General features: G+C 39.7%; 1 pseudogene; it reads left to right on the top strand.

Annotated features, from left to right (window-relative positions):
- LOC135561969 (translation machinery-associated protein 16-like) overlaps window positions 1–16,603 on the top strand; it is a 41,447-nt pseudogene continuing 24,844 nt past the window's right edge.

A 16,603-nucleotide genomic window follows, 5' to 3' on the forward strand; every position in this document is an offset into this window, starting at 1 on the left:
CGCCGGAGGAAATGACGGACAGTGTTGTCCGACGGACCAGCAGCATCCGCCGGAGTTGTCAATACAGAACACGTTTTTTCAACCGGTGATCAAACTTCCCACATACAACTAAAACATGGTAAAAGTACACTTATTTAACATCCTTAACATGTATCTAGATATGTAGAAATATATTTAGCTAAACCTAGATGTATATAATGTTATAGCGCTCTTACAACCTAGTGAATGTATACTGCAAAATAATATTAACGCAAAATGCAACAATTTCAACGATTCATGAGTTAGTTAATTTAAGAAAATCAGTCAATTGAAATAAATAAATTAGGCACTAATCTATGGATCTCACGTGACTTTCACAAGCACCAAGTCTAGGACTTGCCTAGTTCAATAAGAAAAACAGGTCCTAAGGCTTCTTAACAGCTTCCAGCCCCCCACTATTTGCATTGAATACTCATTTTTTTACGCTGCTGTTCCTCGCTGTTTATTACGTAGTCACGTTACCCCTACCTACATATTACCTCGACTAACCTATACCCCCCGCAGATAGACTCAGTATTGGTATTTTTTTTTACTTTAGTTTATTTATTAAATATTTTCGTCACTCTTATTTTACTTAAGCTTTTAAGTAAGTATTTCACATGACTGAGCAGGAGCGCAGTGATTGGTGGGCCTGGGAGGGCTCAGCCAATCAGAATGAGTTTTCCCCACAAAGGGCTTTATTACAGACAGAAATACTCCTCAGTTTCATCAGCTGTCCGGGTGGCTGGTCTCAGACGATCTCACAGGTGAAGAACCCGGATGTGGAGGTCCTGGGCTGGTGTGGTTACACGTGGTCTGGCGTGGTTACACGTGGTCTGGCGTGGTTACACGTGGTCTGGCGTGGTTACACGTGGTCTGGCGTGGTTACACGTGGTCTGGCGTAGTTACACGTGGTCTGGCGTGGTTACACGTGGTCTGGCGTGGTTACACGTGGTTACACGTGGTCTGGCGTGGTTACACGTGGTCTGGCGTGGTTACACGTGGTCTGGAGTAGTTACACGTGGTCTGCGGTTGTGATGCCGGTTGGACGTACTGCCAAATTCTCTAACATGACGTTGGAGGTGGCTTATGGTAGAGAAATGAACATTAAATTCTCAGGCAACAGCCCTGGAGGAAATTTCAGCATGTGAATTACACGCTCCCTCAAAACTTCAGACATCTGTGGTGTTGTGTGACAAAACTTCATATTTTAGAGTGACCTTTTATTGTCCCCAGCACAAGGTGCACCTGTGTAATGATCGTGCCGTTTAATCGGCTTCTTGATATGCCACACCTGTCAGCTGGATGGATTATCTTGGCAAAGGAGAAAGACTCACTAACTGGGAAATACGCTTTCTTGCGTATGGACATTTCTAGGATCTTTTATTTCAGTTAATGAAACATGGTACCAACACTTTACATGTTGCATTTATATTTTAGTTCAGTATAGAATAATGCAAGACAGTGTTCTAACAGTCGTGTGTGTGTGTGTGTGTAGCCGAAGGCGGGGAAAGGTAAACCAACTCAGAAGGAGAAGGTGTGTCATCCCTATAGCAGGAAAGCTGCTTACTTGGCCAGCCAGGAGATACGTCTGGGAAAGAAGGAGAGGTAAGGAGGGAGGGAGATGGTTTGTGTTTTGAACAGAGAGGATCCTGTATATTGTTATATATTTATAAAGTTAAGTGTGTATCTCTGCCTCCAGACAAAAGAGTGAGAAGGCCACTCGTCTCAACAGCATTGGTGAGTCTGACAGTCTGTTACTACTATTACTGTGTTACTGTACGACTGTTACTGAACATCTGCTGTCTCAGTCACTGCCTGTCACCAAGGGAGTACCCCAAGGCTCGATCCTAGGCCCCACACTCTTCTAAATTTGCATCAACAACATAGCTCAAGCAGTAGGAAGCGCTCTCATCCAATTATATGCATATTTTTTTTATTTCACCTTTATTTAACTAGGCAAGTCAGTTAAGAACAAATTCTTATTTACAATGACGACCTACCACAAGGCAAAAGGCCTCCTGCGGGGACGGGGCTCTCCATGATTGAGTCTTTGAATGAAGAGATGGAGATAAAACTGTCCGGTTTGAGTGTTTGTTGCAGCTCGTTCCAGTCGCAGCGAACTGAAAAGAGGAGCGAACCAGGGATGTGTGTGCTTTGGGGACCTTTAACAGAATGTGACTGGCAGAACGGATGTTGTATGTGGAGGATGAGGGCTGCAGTAGATATCTCAGATAGGGGGGAGTGAGGCCTCAGAGGGTTTTATAAATAAGTATCAACCAGTGGGTCTTGTGACAGGTAAACAGAGATGACCAGTTTACAGAGGAATATAGAGAGCAGTGATGTGTCCTATAAGGAGCATTGGTGGTAAATCTGATGGCCGAGTGGTAAAGAACATCTAGCCGCTCGAGAGCACCCTTACTTGCCTGTGTATAAACGATGTCTTCGTAATCTAGCATGTGTAGGCTGGTCAACTGAATCAGGGTTAGTTTGGTAGCAGGGGTTAAAGAGGAGCGATTACGATGGAGGAAACCAAGTCTAGATTTAAACTTAGCCTGCAGCTTTGATATGTGCTGAGAGAAGGACAGTGTACCGTCTAGCCATATTCCCAAGTACTTGTATGAGGAGACTACCTCAAGCTCTAAACTCTCAGATGTAGTAATCACACCTGTGGGGAGAGGGGCATTCTTCTTACCAAACCACATGACCTTTGTTTTGGAGGTGTTCAGAACAAGGGCAGAGAAAGCTTGTTGAACACAGAGAGCAGTGTTGTAGAGGTGTTCAGAACAAGGTTAAGGGCAGAGAAAGCTTGTTGAACACAGAGAGCAGTGTTGTAGAGGTGTTCAGAACAAGGTTAAGGGCAGAGAAAGCTTGTTGAACACAGAGAGCAGTGTTGTAGAGGTGTTCAGAACAAGGTTAAGGGCAGAGAAAGCTTGTTGAACACAGAGAAAGCTTGTTGAACACAGAGAAAGCTTGTTGAACACAGAGAAAGCTTGTTGAACACAGATAACGTTTTGTTGTAGAGCGTTTAACACCAAATCTCTTAATTCAAAGACTCAGTCGTGGACACTCTTACTGACAGTTGTGGCTGCTTTGCGTGATGTATTGTTCTCTCTACCTTCTTCCTTTTGTGCTGTTGTCTATGTTTGTATCGTGTTTTGTGCTGCTACCATGTTGTTGTGCTGCTACCATGTTGTTGTGTTGCTATCATGTTGTTGTTGTGTTGTGGTGCTACCATGTTGTTGTGGTGCTACCATGTTGTTGTGTTGCTATCATGTTGTTGTCATGTTGTGGTGCTACCATGTTGTTGTGTTGCTATCATGTTGTTGTCATGTTGTGTTGCTATCATGTTGTTATGTTGTGATGCTACCATGTTGTGTTGCTACATGTTGTGTTACCATGTTGTTGTCATGTTGTGTTGCTACCATGTTGTGTTGCTACCTTGTTGTCATGTTGTGGTGCTACCATGTTGTGTTGCTACCTTGTTGTTGTCATGTTGTGGTGCTACCATGTTGTTGTGTTGCTATCATGTTGTTGTCATGTTGTGTTGCTACCATGTTGTTGTCATGTTGTGCAGCTACCATGTTGTTGTGATGTTGTGTTCCTACCTTGTTGTTGTCATGTTGTGGTGCTACCATGTTGATGTTGTGTTCCTACCTTGTTGTTGTCATGTTGTGGTGCTACCATGTTGTCATGTTGTGCTGCTACCATGTTGTTGTCATGTTGTGGTGCTACCATGTTGTTGTGATGCTACCATGTTGTTGTCATGTTGTGCTGCTACCATGTTGTTGTCATGTTGTGTTGCTACATGTTGTGTTGTTACCGTGTTGTTGTCATGTTGTGCTGCTACCATGTTGTGCTGCTACCATGTTGTTGTCATGTTGTGTTGCTACATGTTGTGTTGTTACCGTGTTGTTGTTATGTTGTGCTGCTACCATGTTGTTGTCATGTTGTGATGCTACCATGTTGTGTTGCTACCATGTTGTCATGTTGTGTTGCTACATGTTGTGTTGTTACCGTGTTGTTGTCATGTTGTGCTGCTACCATGTTGTTGTCATGTTGTGTTGCTACCATGTTGTGTTGTTACCGTGTTGTTGTCATGTTGTGCTGCTACCATGTTGTTGCCATGTTGTGTTGCTACATGTTGTGTTGTTACCGTGTTGTTGTCATGTTGTGCTGCTACCATGTTGTTGTCATGTTGTGGTGCTACCATGTTGTCATGTTGTAATGCTACCATGTTGTTGTCATGTTGTGTTGTTGTCATGTTGTGCTGCTACCATGTTGTTGTCATGTTGTTCTTCTACCATGTTGTGCTGCTACCATGTTGTGCTGCTACCATGTTGTTGTCATGTTGTGATGCTACCATGTTGTTGTCATATTACAGTAGTTAGTATATTCAGATAGCTAGGTGGGACAACCACATTACAGTAGTTAGTATATTCAGATAGCTAGGTGGACAACCACATATCACAGTAGTTAGTATATTCAGATAGCTAGGTGGACAACCACATATCACAGTAGTTAGTATATTCAGATAGCTAGGTGGACAACCACATATCACAGTAGTTAGTATATTCAGATAGCTAGGTGGACAACCACATATCACAGTAGTTAGTATATTCAGATAGCTAGGTGAGACAACCACATATCACAGTAGTTAGTATATTCAGATAGCTAGGTGGGACAACCACATATCACAGTAGTTAGTATATTCAGATAGCTAGGTGAGACAACCACATATCACAGTAGTTAGTATATTCAGATAGCTAGGTGGGACAACCACATATCACAGTAGTTAGTATATTCAGATAGCTAGGTGGGACAACCACATATCACAGTAGTTAGTATATTCAGATAGCTAGGTGGACAACCACATATCACAGTAGTTAGTATATTCAGATAGCTAGGTGGACAACCACATATCACAGTAGTTAGTATATTCAGATAGCTAGGTGAGACAACCACATATCACAGTATATTCAGATAGCTAGGTGGACAACCACATATCACAGTAGTTAGTATATTCAGATAGCTAGGTGGGACAACCACATATCACAGTAGTTAGTATATTCAGATAGCTAGGTGAGACAACCACATATCACAGTAGTTAGTATATTCAGATAGCTAGGTGGACAACCACATATCACAGTAGTTAGTATATTCAGATAGCTAGGTGGGACAACCACATATCACAGTATATTCAGATAGCTAGGTGGGACAACCACATATCACAGTAGTTAGTATATTCAGATAGCTAGGTGGACAACCACATATCACAGTATATTCAGATAGCTAGATGAGACAACCACATATCACAGTAGTTAGTATATTCAGATAGCTAGGTGGACAACCACATATCACAGTAGTTAGTATATTCAGATAGCTAGGTGGACAACCACATATCACAGTAGTTAGTATATTCAGATAGCTAGGTGGACAACCACATATCACAGTATATTCAGATAGCTAGATGAGACAACCACATATCACAGTAGTTAGTATATTCAGATAGCTAGGTGGGACAACCACATATCACAGTAGTTAGTATATTCAGATAGCTAGGTGGACAACCACATATCACAGTAGTTAGTATATTCAGATAGCTAGGTGGACAACCACATATCACAGTAGTTAGTATATTCAGATAGCTAGGTGAGACAACCACATATCACAGTAGTTAGTATATTCAGATAGCTAGGTGGGACAACCACATATCACAGTAGTTAGTATATTTATATTCAGATAGCTAGGTGGACAACCACATATCACAGTAGTTAGTATATTTATATTCAGATAGCTAGGTGGACAACCACATATCACAGTATATTCAGATAGCTAGGTGGACAACCACATATCACAGTATATTCAGATAGCTAGGTGGACAACCACATATCACAGTAGTTAGTATATTCAGATAGCTAGGTGGACAACCACATATCACAGTATATTCAGATAGCTAGGTGAGACAACCACATATCACAGTAGTTAGTATATTCAGATAGCCAGGTGGACAACCACATATCACAGTATATTCAGATAGCTAGGTGGACAACCACATATTACAGTAGTTAGTATATTCAGATAGCTAGGTGGACAACCACATATCACAGTATATTCAGATAGCCAGGTGGACAACCACATATCACAGTATATTCAGATAGCTAGGTGGACAACCACATATCACAGTAGTTAGTATATTCAGATAGCTAGGTGGACAACCACATATCACAGTAGTTAGTATATTCAGATAGCTAGGTGAGACAACCACATATCACAGTATATTCAGATAGCTAGGTGGACAACCACATATCACAGTAGTTAGTATATTCAGATAGCTAGGTGGGACAACCACATATCACAGTAGTTAGTATATTCAGATAGCTAGGTGAGACAACCACATATCACAGTAGTTAGTATATTCAGATAGCTAGGTGAGACAACCACATATCACAGTAGTTAGTATATTCAGATAGCTAGGTGGACAACCACATATCACAGTAGTTAGTATATTCAGATAGCTAGGTGGACAACCACATATCACAGTAGTTAGTATATTCAGATAGCTAGGTGGGACAACCACATATCACAGTAGTTAGTATATTCAGATAGCTAGATGGACAACCACATATCACAGTAGTTAGTATATTCAGATAGCTAGGTGGACAACCACATATCACAGTAGTTAGTATATTCAGATAGCTAGGTGGACAACCACATATCACAGTATATTCAGATAGCTAGATGAGACAACCACATATCACAGTAGTTAGTATATTCAGATAGCTAGGTGGGACAACCACATATCACAGTAGTTAGTATATTCAGATAGCTAGGTGGACAACCACATATCACAGTAGTTAGTATATTCAGATAGCTAGGTGGACAACCACATATCACAGTAGTTAGTATATTCAGATAGCTAGGTGAGACAACCACATATCACAGTAGTTAGTATATTCAGATAGCTAGGTGGGACAACCACATATCACAGTAGTTAGTATATTTATATTCAGATAGCTAGGTGGACAACCACATATCACAGTAGTTAGTATATTTATATTCAGATAGCTAGGTGGACAACCACATATCACAGTATATTCAGATAGCTAGGTGGACAACCACATATCACAGTATATTCAGATAGCTAGGTGGACAACCACATATCACAGTAGTTAGTATATTCAGATAGCTAGGTGGACAACCACATATCACAGTATATTCAGATAGCTAGGTGAGACAACCACATATCACAGTAGTTAGTATATTCAGATAGCCAGGTGGACAACCACATATCACAGTATATTCAGATAGCTAGGTGGACAACCACATATTACAGTAGTTAGTATATTCAGATAGCTAGGTGGACAACCACATATCACAGTATATTCAGATAGCCAGGTGGACAACCACATATCACAGTATATTCAGATAGCTAGGTGGACAACCACATATTACAGTAGTTAGTATATTCAGATAGCTAGGTGGGACAACCACATATCACAGTAGTTAGTATATTCAGATAGCTAGGTGAGACAACCACATATCACAGTATATTCAGATAGCTAGGTGGACAACCACATATCACAGTAGTTAGTATATTCAGATAGCTAGGTGGACAACCACATATCACAGTAGTTAGTATATTCAGATAGCTAGGTGGACAACCACATATCACAGTAGTTAGTATATTCAGATAGCTAGGTGAGACAACCACATATCACAGTATATTCAGATAGCTAGGTGGACAACCACATATCACAGTAGTTAGTATATTCAGATAGCTAGGTGGACAACCACATATCACAGTAGTTAGTATATTCAGATAGCTAGGTGAGACAACCACATATCACAGTATATTCAGATAGCTAGGTGGGACAACCACATATCACAGTAGTTAGTATATTCAGATAGCTAGGTGAGACAACCACATATCACAGTAGTTAGTATATTCAGATAGCTAGGTGGACAACCACATATCACAGTAGTTAGTATATTCAGATAGCTAGGTGAGACAACCACATATCACAGTAGTTAGTATATTCAGATAGCTAGGTGGGACAACCACATATCACAGTATATTCAGATAGCTAGGTGAGACAACCACATATCACAGTATATTCAGATAGCTAGGTGGGACAACCACATATCACAGTAGTTAGTATATTCAGATAGCTAGGTGGACAACCACATATCACAGTATATTCAGATAGCTAGGTGGACAACCACATATCACAGTAGTTAGTATATTCAGATAGCTAGGTGAGACAACCACATATCACAGTAGTTAGTATATTCAGATAGCTAGGTGAGACAACCACATATCACAGTAGTTAGTATATTCAGATAGCTAGGTGGGACAACCACATATCACAGTAGTTAGTATATTCAGATAGCTAGGTGGACAACCACATATCACAGTATATTCAGATAGCTAGGTGGACAACCACATATCACAGTAGTTAGTATATTCAGATAGCTAGGTGGACAACCACATATCACAGTATATTCAGATAGCTAGGTGGGACAACCACATATCACAGTATATTCAGATAGCTAGGTGAGACAACCACATATCACAGTAGTTAGTATATTCAGATAGCTAGGTGGACAACCACATATCACAGTAGTTAGTATATTCAGATAGCTAGGTGGGACAACCACATATCACAGTAGTTAGTATATTCAGATAGCTAGGTGGACAACCACATATCACAGTAGTTAGTATATTCAGATAGCTAGGTGGACAACCACATATCACAGTAGTTAGTATATTCAGATAGCTAGGTGGACAACCACATATCACAGTAGTTAGTATATTCAGATAGCTAGGTGAGACAACCACATATCACAGTAGTTAGTATATTCAGATAGCTAGGTGGACAACCACATATCACAGTATATTCAGATAGCTAGGTGGACAACCACATATCACAGTAGTTAGTATATTCAGATAGCTAGGTGAGACAACCACATATCACAGTAGTTAGTATATTCAGATAGCTAGGTGAGACAACCACATATCACAGTAGTTAGTATATTCAGATAGCTAGGTGGGACAACCAGATATCACAGTATATTCAGATAGCTAGGTGGACAACCACATATCACAGTAGTTAGTATATTCAGATAGCTAGGTGGACAACCACATATCACAGTATATTCAGATAGCTAGGTGGGACAACCACATATCACAGTATATTCAGATAGCTAGGTGAGACAACCACATATCACAGTAGTTAGTATATTCAGATAGCTAGGTGGGACAACCACATATCACAGTAGTTAGTATATTCAGATAGCTAGGTGGACAACCACATATCACAGTAGTTAGTATATTCAGATAGCTAGGTGGACAACCACATATCACAGTAGTTAGTATATTCAGATAGCTAGGTGGGACAACCACATATCACAGTAGTTAGTATATTCAGATAGCTAGGTGAGACAACCACATATCACAGTATATTCAGATAGCTAGGTGAGACACCACATATCACAGTAGTTAGTATATTCAGATAGCTAGGTGGACAACCACATATCACAGTAGTTAGTATATTCAGATAGCTAGGTGGACAACCACATATCACAGTAGTTAGTATATTCAGATAGCTAGGTGGACAACCACATATCACAGTATATTCAGATAGCTAGGTGGACAACCACATATCACAGTATATTCAGATAGCTAGGTGAGACAACCACATATCACAGTAGTTAGTATATTCAGATAGCTAGGTGGACAACCACATATCACAGTAGTTAGTATATTCAGATAGCTAGGTGGGACAACCACATATCACAGTATATTCAGATAGCTAGGTGGGACAACCACATATCACAGTAGTTAGTATATTCAGATAGCTAGGTGGACAACCACATATCACAGTATATTCAGATAGCTAGGTGGACAACCACATATCACAGTAGTTAGTATATTCAGATAGCTAGGTGGGACAACCACATATCACAGTAGTTAGTATATTCAGATAGCTAGGTGGACAACCACATATCACAGTAGTTAGTATATTCAGATAGCTAGGTGGACAACCACATATCACAGTATATTCAGATAGCTAGGTGGACAACCACATATCACAGTAGTTAGTATATTCAGATAGCTAGGTGGGACAACCACATATCACAGTAGTTAGTATATTCAGATAGCTAGGTGGACAACCACATATCACAGTAGTTAGTATATTCAGATAGCTAGGTGAGACAACCACATATCACAGTAGTTAGTATATTCAGATAGCTAGGTGAGACAACCACATATCACAGTAGTTAGTATATTCAGATAGCTAGGTGGGACAACCACATATCACAGTAGTTAGTATATTCAGATAGCTAGGTGGACAACCACATATCACAGTAGTTAGTATATTCAGATAGCTAGGTGGACAACCACATATCACAGTAGTTAGTATATTCAGATAGCTAGGTGGGACAACCACATATCACAGTAGTTAGTATATTCAGATAGCTAGGTGAGACAACCACATATCACAGTAGTTAGTATATTCAGATAGCTAGGTGGACAACCACATATCACAGTAGTTAGTATATTCAGATAGCTAGGTGGGACAACCACATATCACAGTATATTCAGATAGCTAGGTGGGACAACCACATATCACAGTATATTCAGATAGCTAGGTGGGACAACCACATATCACAGTATATTCAGATAGCTAGGTGAGACAACCACATATCACAGTAGTTAGTATATTCAGATAGCTAGGTGGGACAACCACATATCACAGTAGTTAGTATATTCAGATAGCTAGGTGGACAACCACATATCACAGTAGTTAGTATATTCAGATAGCTAGGTGGACAACCACATATCACAGTAGTTAGTATATTCAGATAGCTAGGTGGGACAACCACATATCACAGTAGTTAGTATATTCAGATAGCTAGGTGGACAACCACATATCACAGTAGTTAGTATATTCAGATAGCTAGGTGAGACAACCACATATCACAGTAGTTAGTATATTCAGATAGCTAGGTGGACAACCACATATCACAGTAGTTAGTATATTCAGATAGCTAGGTGGGACAACCACATATCACAGTATATTCAGATAGCTAGGTGGGACAACCACATATCACAGTATATTCAGATAGCTAGGTGGGACAACCACATATCACAGTATATTCAGATAGCTAGGTGAGACAACCACATATCACAGTAGTTAGTATATTCAGATAGCTAGGTGGGACAACCACATATCACAGTATATTCAGATAGCTAGGTGGACAACCACATATCACAGTAGTTAGTATATTCAGATAGCTAGGTGGGACAACCACATATCACAGTATATTCAGATAGCTAGGTGGGACAACCACATATCACAGTATATTCAGATAGCTAGGTGGGACAACCACATATCACAGTATATTCAGATAGCTAGGTGAGACAACCACATATCACAGTAGTTAGTATATTCAGATAGCTAGGTGGGACAACCACATATCACAGTAGTTAGTATATTCAGATAGCTAGGTGGACAACCACATATCACAGTAGTTAGTATATTCAGATAGCTAGGTGGGACAACCACATATCACAGTAGTTAGTATATTCAGATAGCTAGGTGGGACAACCACATATCACAGTAGTTAGTATATTCAGATAGCTAGGTGGACAACCACATATCACAGTAGTTAGTATATTCAGATAGCTAGGTGGACAACCACATATCACAGTATATTCAGATAGCTAGGTGGACAACCACATATCACAGTAGTTAGTATATTCAGATAGCTAGGTGAGACAACCACATATCACAGTAGTTAGTATATTCAGATAGCTAGGTGAGACAACCACATATCACAGTAGTTAGTATATTCAGATAGCTAGGTGGGACAACCAGATATCACAGTATATTCAGATAGCTAGGTGGACAACCACATATCACAGTAGTTAGTATATTCAGATAGCTAGGTGGACAACCACATATCACAGTATATTCAGATAGCTAGGTGGGACAACCACATATCACAGTATATTCAGATAGCTAGGTGAGACAACCACATATCACAGTAGTTAGTATATTCAGATAGCTAGGTGAGACAACCACATATCACAGTAGTTAGTATATTCAGATAGCTAGGTGGAACAACCACATATCACAGTAGTTAGTATATTCAGATAGCTAGGTGGACAACCACATATCACAGTAGTTAGTATATTCAGATAGCTAGGTGGGACAACCACATATCACAGTAGTTAGTATATTCAGATAGCTAGGTGGGACAACCACATATCACAGTAGTTAGTATATTCAGATAGCTAGGTGAGACAACCACATATCACAGTATATTCAGATAGCTAGGTGAGACCACCACATATCACAGTAGTTAGTATATTCAGATAGCTAGGTGGACAACCACATATCACAGTAGTTAGTATATTCAGATAGCTAGGTGGACAACCACATATCACAGTAGTTAGTATATTCAGATAGCTAGGTGGACAACCACATATCACAGTATATTCAGATAGCTAGGTGGACAACCACATATCACAGTATATTCAGATAGCTAGGTGAGACAACCACATATCACAGTAGTTAGTATATTCAGATAGCTAGGTGGACAACCACATATCACAGTAGTTAGTATATTCAGATAGCTAGGTGGGACAACCACATATCACAGTATATTCAGATAGCTAGGTGGGACAACCACATATCACAGTAGTTAGTATATTCAGATAGCTAGGTGGACAACCACATATCACAGTATATTCAGATAGCTAGGTGGGACAACCACATATCACAGTAGTTAGTATATTCAGATAGCTAGGTGGGACAACCACATATCACAGTAGTTAGTATATTCAGATAGCTAGGTGGGACAACCACATATCACAGTAGTTAGTATATTCAGATAGCTAGGTGAGACAACCACATATCACAGTAGTTAGTATATTCAGATAGCTAGGTGGGACAACCACATATCACAGTAGTTAGTATATTCAGATAGCTAGGTGGGACAACCACATATCACAGTAGTTAGTATATTCAGATAGCTAGGTGGGACAACCACATATCACAGTAGTTAGTATATTCAGATAGCTAGGTGGGACAACCACATATCACAGTAGTTAGTATATTCAGATAGCTAGGTGGACAACCACATATCACAGTATATTCAGATAGCTAGGTGGACAACCACATATCACAGTAGTTAGTATATTCAGATAGCTAGGTGGGACAACCACATATCACAGTAGTTAGTATATTCAGATAGCTAGGTGGACAACCACATATTACAGTAGTTAGTATATTCAGATAGCTAGGTGGGACAACCACATATCACAGTAGTTAGTATATTCAGATAGCTAGGTGGACAACCACATATCACAGTAGTTAGTATATTCAGATAGCTAGGTGAGACAACCACATATCACAGTAGTTAGTATATTCAGATAGCTAGGTGAGACAACCACATATCACAGTAGTTAGTATATTCAGATAGCTAGGTGGGACAACCACATATCACAGTAGTTAGTATATTCAGATAGCTAGGTGGACAACCACATATCACAGTAGTTAGTATATTCAGATAGCTAGGTGGACAACCACATATCACAGTAGTTAGTATATTCAGATAGCTAGGTGGGACAACCACATATCACAGTAGTTAGTATATTCAGATAGCTAGGTGAGACAACCACATATCACAGTAGTTAGTATATTCAGATAGCTAGGTGGACAACCACATATCACAGTAGTTAGTATATTCAGATAGCTAGGTGGGACAACCACATATCACAGTATATTCAGATAGCTAGGTGGGACAACCACATATCACAGTATATTCAGATAGCTAGGTGGGACAACCACATATCACAGTATATTCAGATAGCTAGGTGAGACAACCACATATCACAGTAGTTAGTATATTCAGATAGCTAGGTGGGACAACCACATATCACAGTAGTTAGTATATTCAGATAGCTAGGTGGACAACCACATATCACAGTAGTTAGTATATTCAGATAGCTAGGTGGGACAACCACATATCACAGTAGTTAGTATATTCAGATAGCTAGGTGGGACAACCACATATCACAGTAGTTAGTATATTCAGATAGCTAGGTGGACAACCACATATCACAGTAGTTAGTATATTCAGATAGCTAGGTGAGACAACCACATATCACAGTAGTTAGTATATTCAGATAGCTAGGTGGACAACCACATATCACAGTAGTTAGTATATTCAGATAGCTAGGTGGGACAACCACATATCACAGTATATTCAGATAGCTAGGTGAGACAACCACATATCACAGTAGTTAGTATATTCAGATAGCTAGGTGGGACAACCACATATCACAGTATATTCAGATAGCTAGGTGGACAACCACATATCACAGTAGTTAGTATATTCAGATAGCTAGGTGGGACAACCACATATCACAGTATATTCAGATAGCTAGGTGGGACAACCACATATCACAGTATATTCAGATAGCTAGGTGAGACAACCACATATCACAGTAGTTAGTATATTCAGATAGCTAGGTGGAACAACCACATATCACAGTAGTTAGTATATTCAGATAGCTAGGTGGGACAACCACATATCACAGTAGTTAGTATATTCAGATAGCTAGGTGGACAACCACATATCACAGTAGTTAGTATATTCAGATAGCTAGGTGGGACAACCACATATCACAGTAGTTAGTATATTCAGATAGCTAGGTGGGACAACCACATATCACAGTAGTTAGTATATTCAGATAGCTAGGTGGACAACCACATATCACAGTAGTTAGTATATTCAGATAGCTAGGTGGACAACCACATATCACAGTATATTCAGATAGCTAGGTGGACAACCACATATCACAGTATATTCAGATAGCTAGGTGAGACAACCACATATCACAGTAGTTAGTATATTCAGATAGCTAGGTGGACAACCACATATCACAGTATATTCAGATAGCTAGGTGGACAACCACATATCACAGTAGTTAGTATATTCAGATAGCTAGGTGGACAACCACATATCACAGTATATTCAGATAGCTAGGTGGACAACCACATATCACAGTATATTCAGATAGCTAGGTGGGACAACCACATATCACAGTAGTTAGTATATTCAGATAGCTAGGTGGACAACCACATATCACAGTATATTCAGATAGCTAGGTGGGACAACCACATATCACAGTAGTTAGTATATTCAGATAGCTAGGTGGGACAACCACATATCACAGTAGTTAGTATATTCAGATAGCTAGGTGGACAACCACATATCACAGTAGTTAGTATATTCAGATAGCTAGATGGGACAACCACATATCACAGTATATTCAGATAGCTAGGTGGACAACCACATATCACAGTATATTCAGATAGCTAGGTGGACAACCACATATCACAGTATATTCAGATAGCTAGGTGGACAACCACATATCACAGTATATTCAGATAGCTAGATGGGACAACCACATATCACAGTATATTCAGATAGCTAGGTGAGACAACCACATATCACAGTATATTCAGATAGCTAGGTGGACAACCACATATCACAGTATATTCAGATAGCTAGGTGGACAACCACATATCACAGTAGTTAGTATATTCAGATAGCTAGGTGGGACAACCACATATCACAGTAGTTAGTATATTCAGATAGCTAGGTGAGACAACCACATATCACAGTAGTTAGTATATTCAGATAGCTAGATGGACAACCACATATCACAGTAGTTAGTATATTCAGATAGCTAGGTGGACAACCACATATCACAGTAGTTAGTATATTCAGATAGCTAGGTGGACAACCACATATCACAGTATATTCAGATAGCTAGGTGGACAACCACATATCACAGTATATTCAGATAGCTAGGTGAGACAACCACATATCACAGTAGTTAGTATATTCAGATAGCTAGGTGAGACAACCACATATCACAGTAGTTAGTATATTCAGATAGCTAGGTGGACAACCACATATCACAGTATATTCAGATAGCTAGGTGGACAACCACATATCACAGTATATTCAGATAGCTAGGTGAGACAACCACATATCACAGTAGTTAGTATATTCAGATAGCTAGATGGGACAACCACATATCACAGTAGTTAGTATATTCAGATAGCTAGGTGGACAACCACATATCACAGTAGTTAGTATATTCAGATAGCTAGGTGGACCACATAACAGTAGTTAGTATATTCAGCTATCACAGTAGTTAGTATATTCAGATAGCTAGGTGGACAACCACATATCACAGTATATTCAGATAGCTAGGTGGACATATCACAGTAGTTAGTATATTCAGATAGCTAGGTGGGACAACCACATATCACAGTAGTTAGTATATTCAGATAGCTAGGTGGGACAACCACATATCACAGTATATTCAGATAGCTAGGTGGACAACCACATATCACAGTAGTTAGTATATTCAGATAGCTAGGTGGACAACCACATATCACAGTATATTCAGATAGCTAGGTGAGACAACCACATATCACAGTATATTCAGATAGCTAGGTGGACAACCACATATCACAGTAGTTAGTATATTCAG

Source organism: Oncorhynchus nerka, linkage group LG18 (genome assembly GCF_034236695.1).
Source record: "Oncorhynchus nerka isolate Pitt River linkage group LG18, Oner_Uvic_2.0, whole genome shotgun sequence".
NCBI classification, from domain to species: domain Eukaryota; kingdom Metazoa; phylum Chordata; class Actinopteri; order Salmoniformes; family Salmonidae; genus Oncorhynchus; species Oncorhynchus nerka.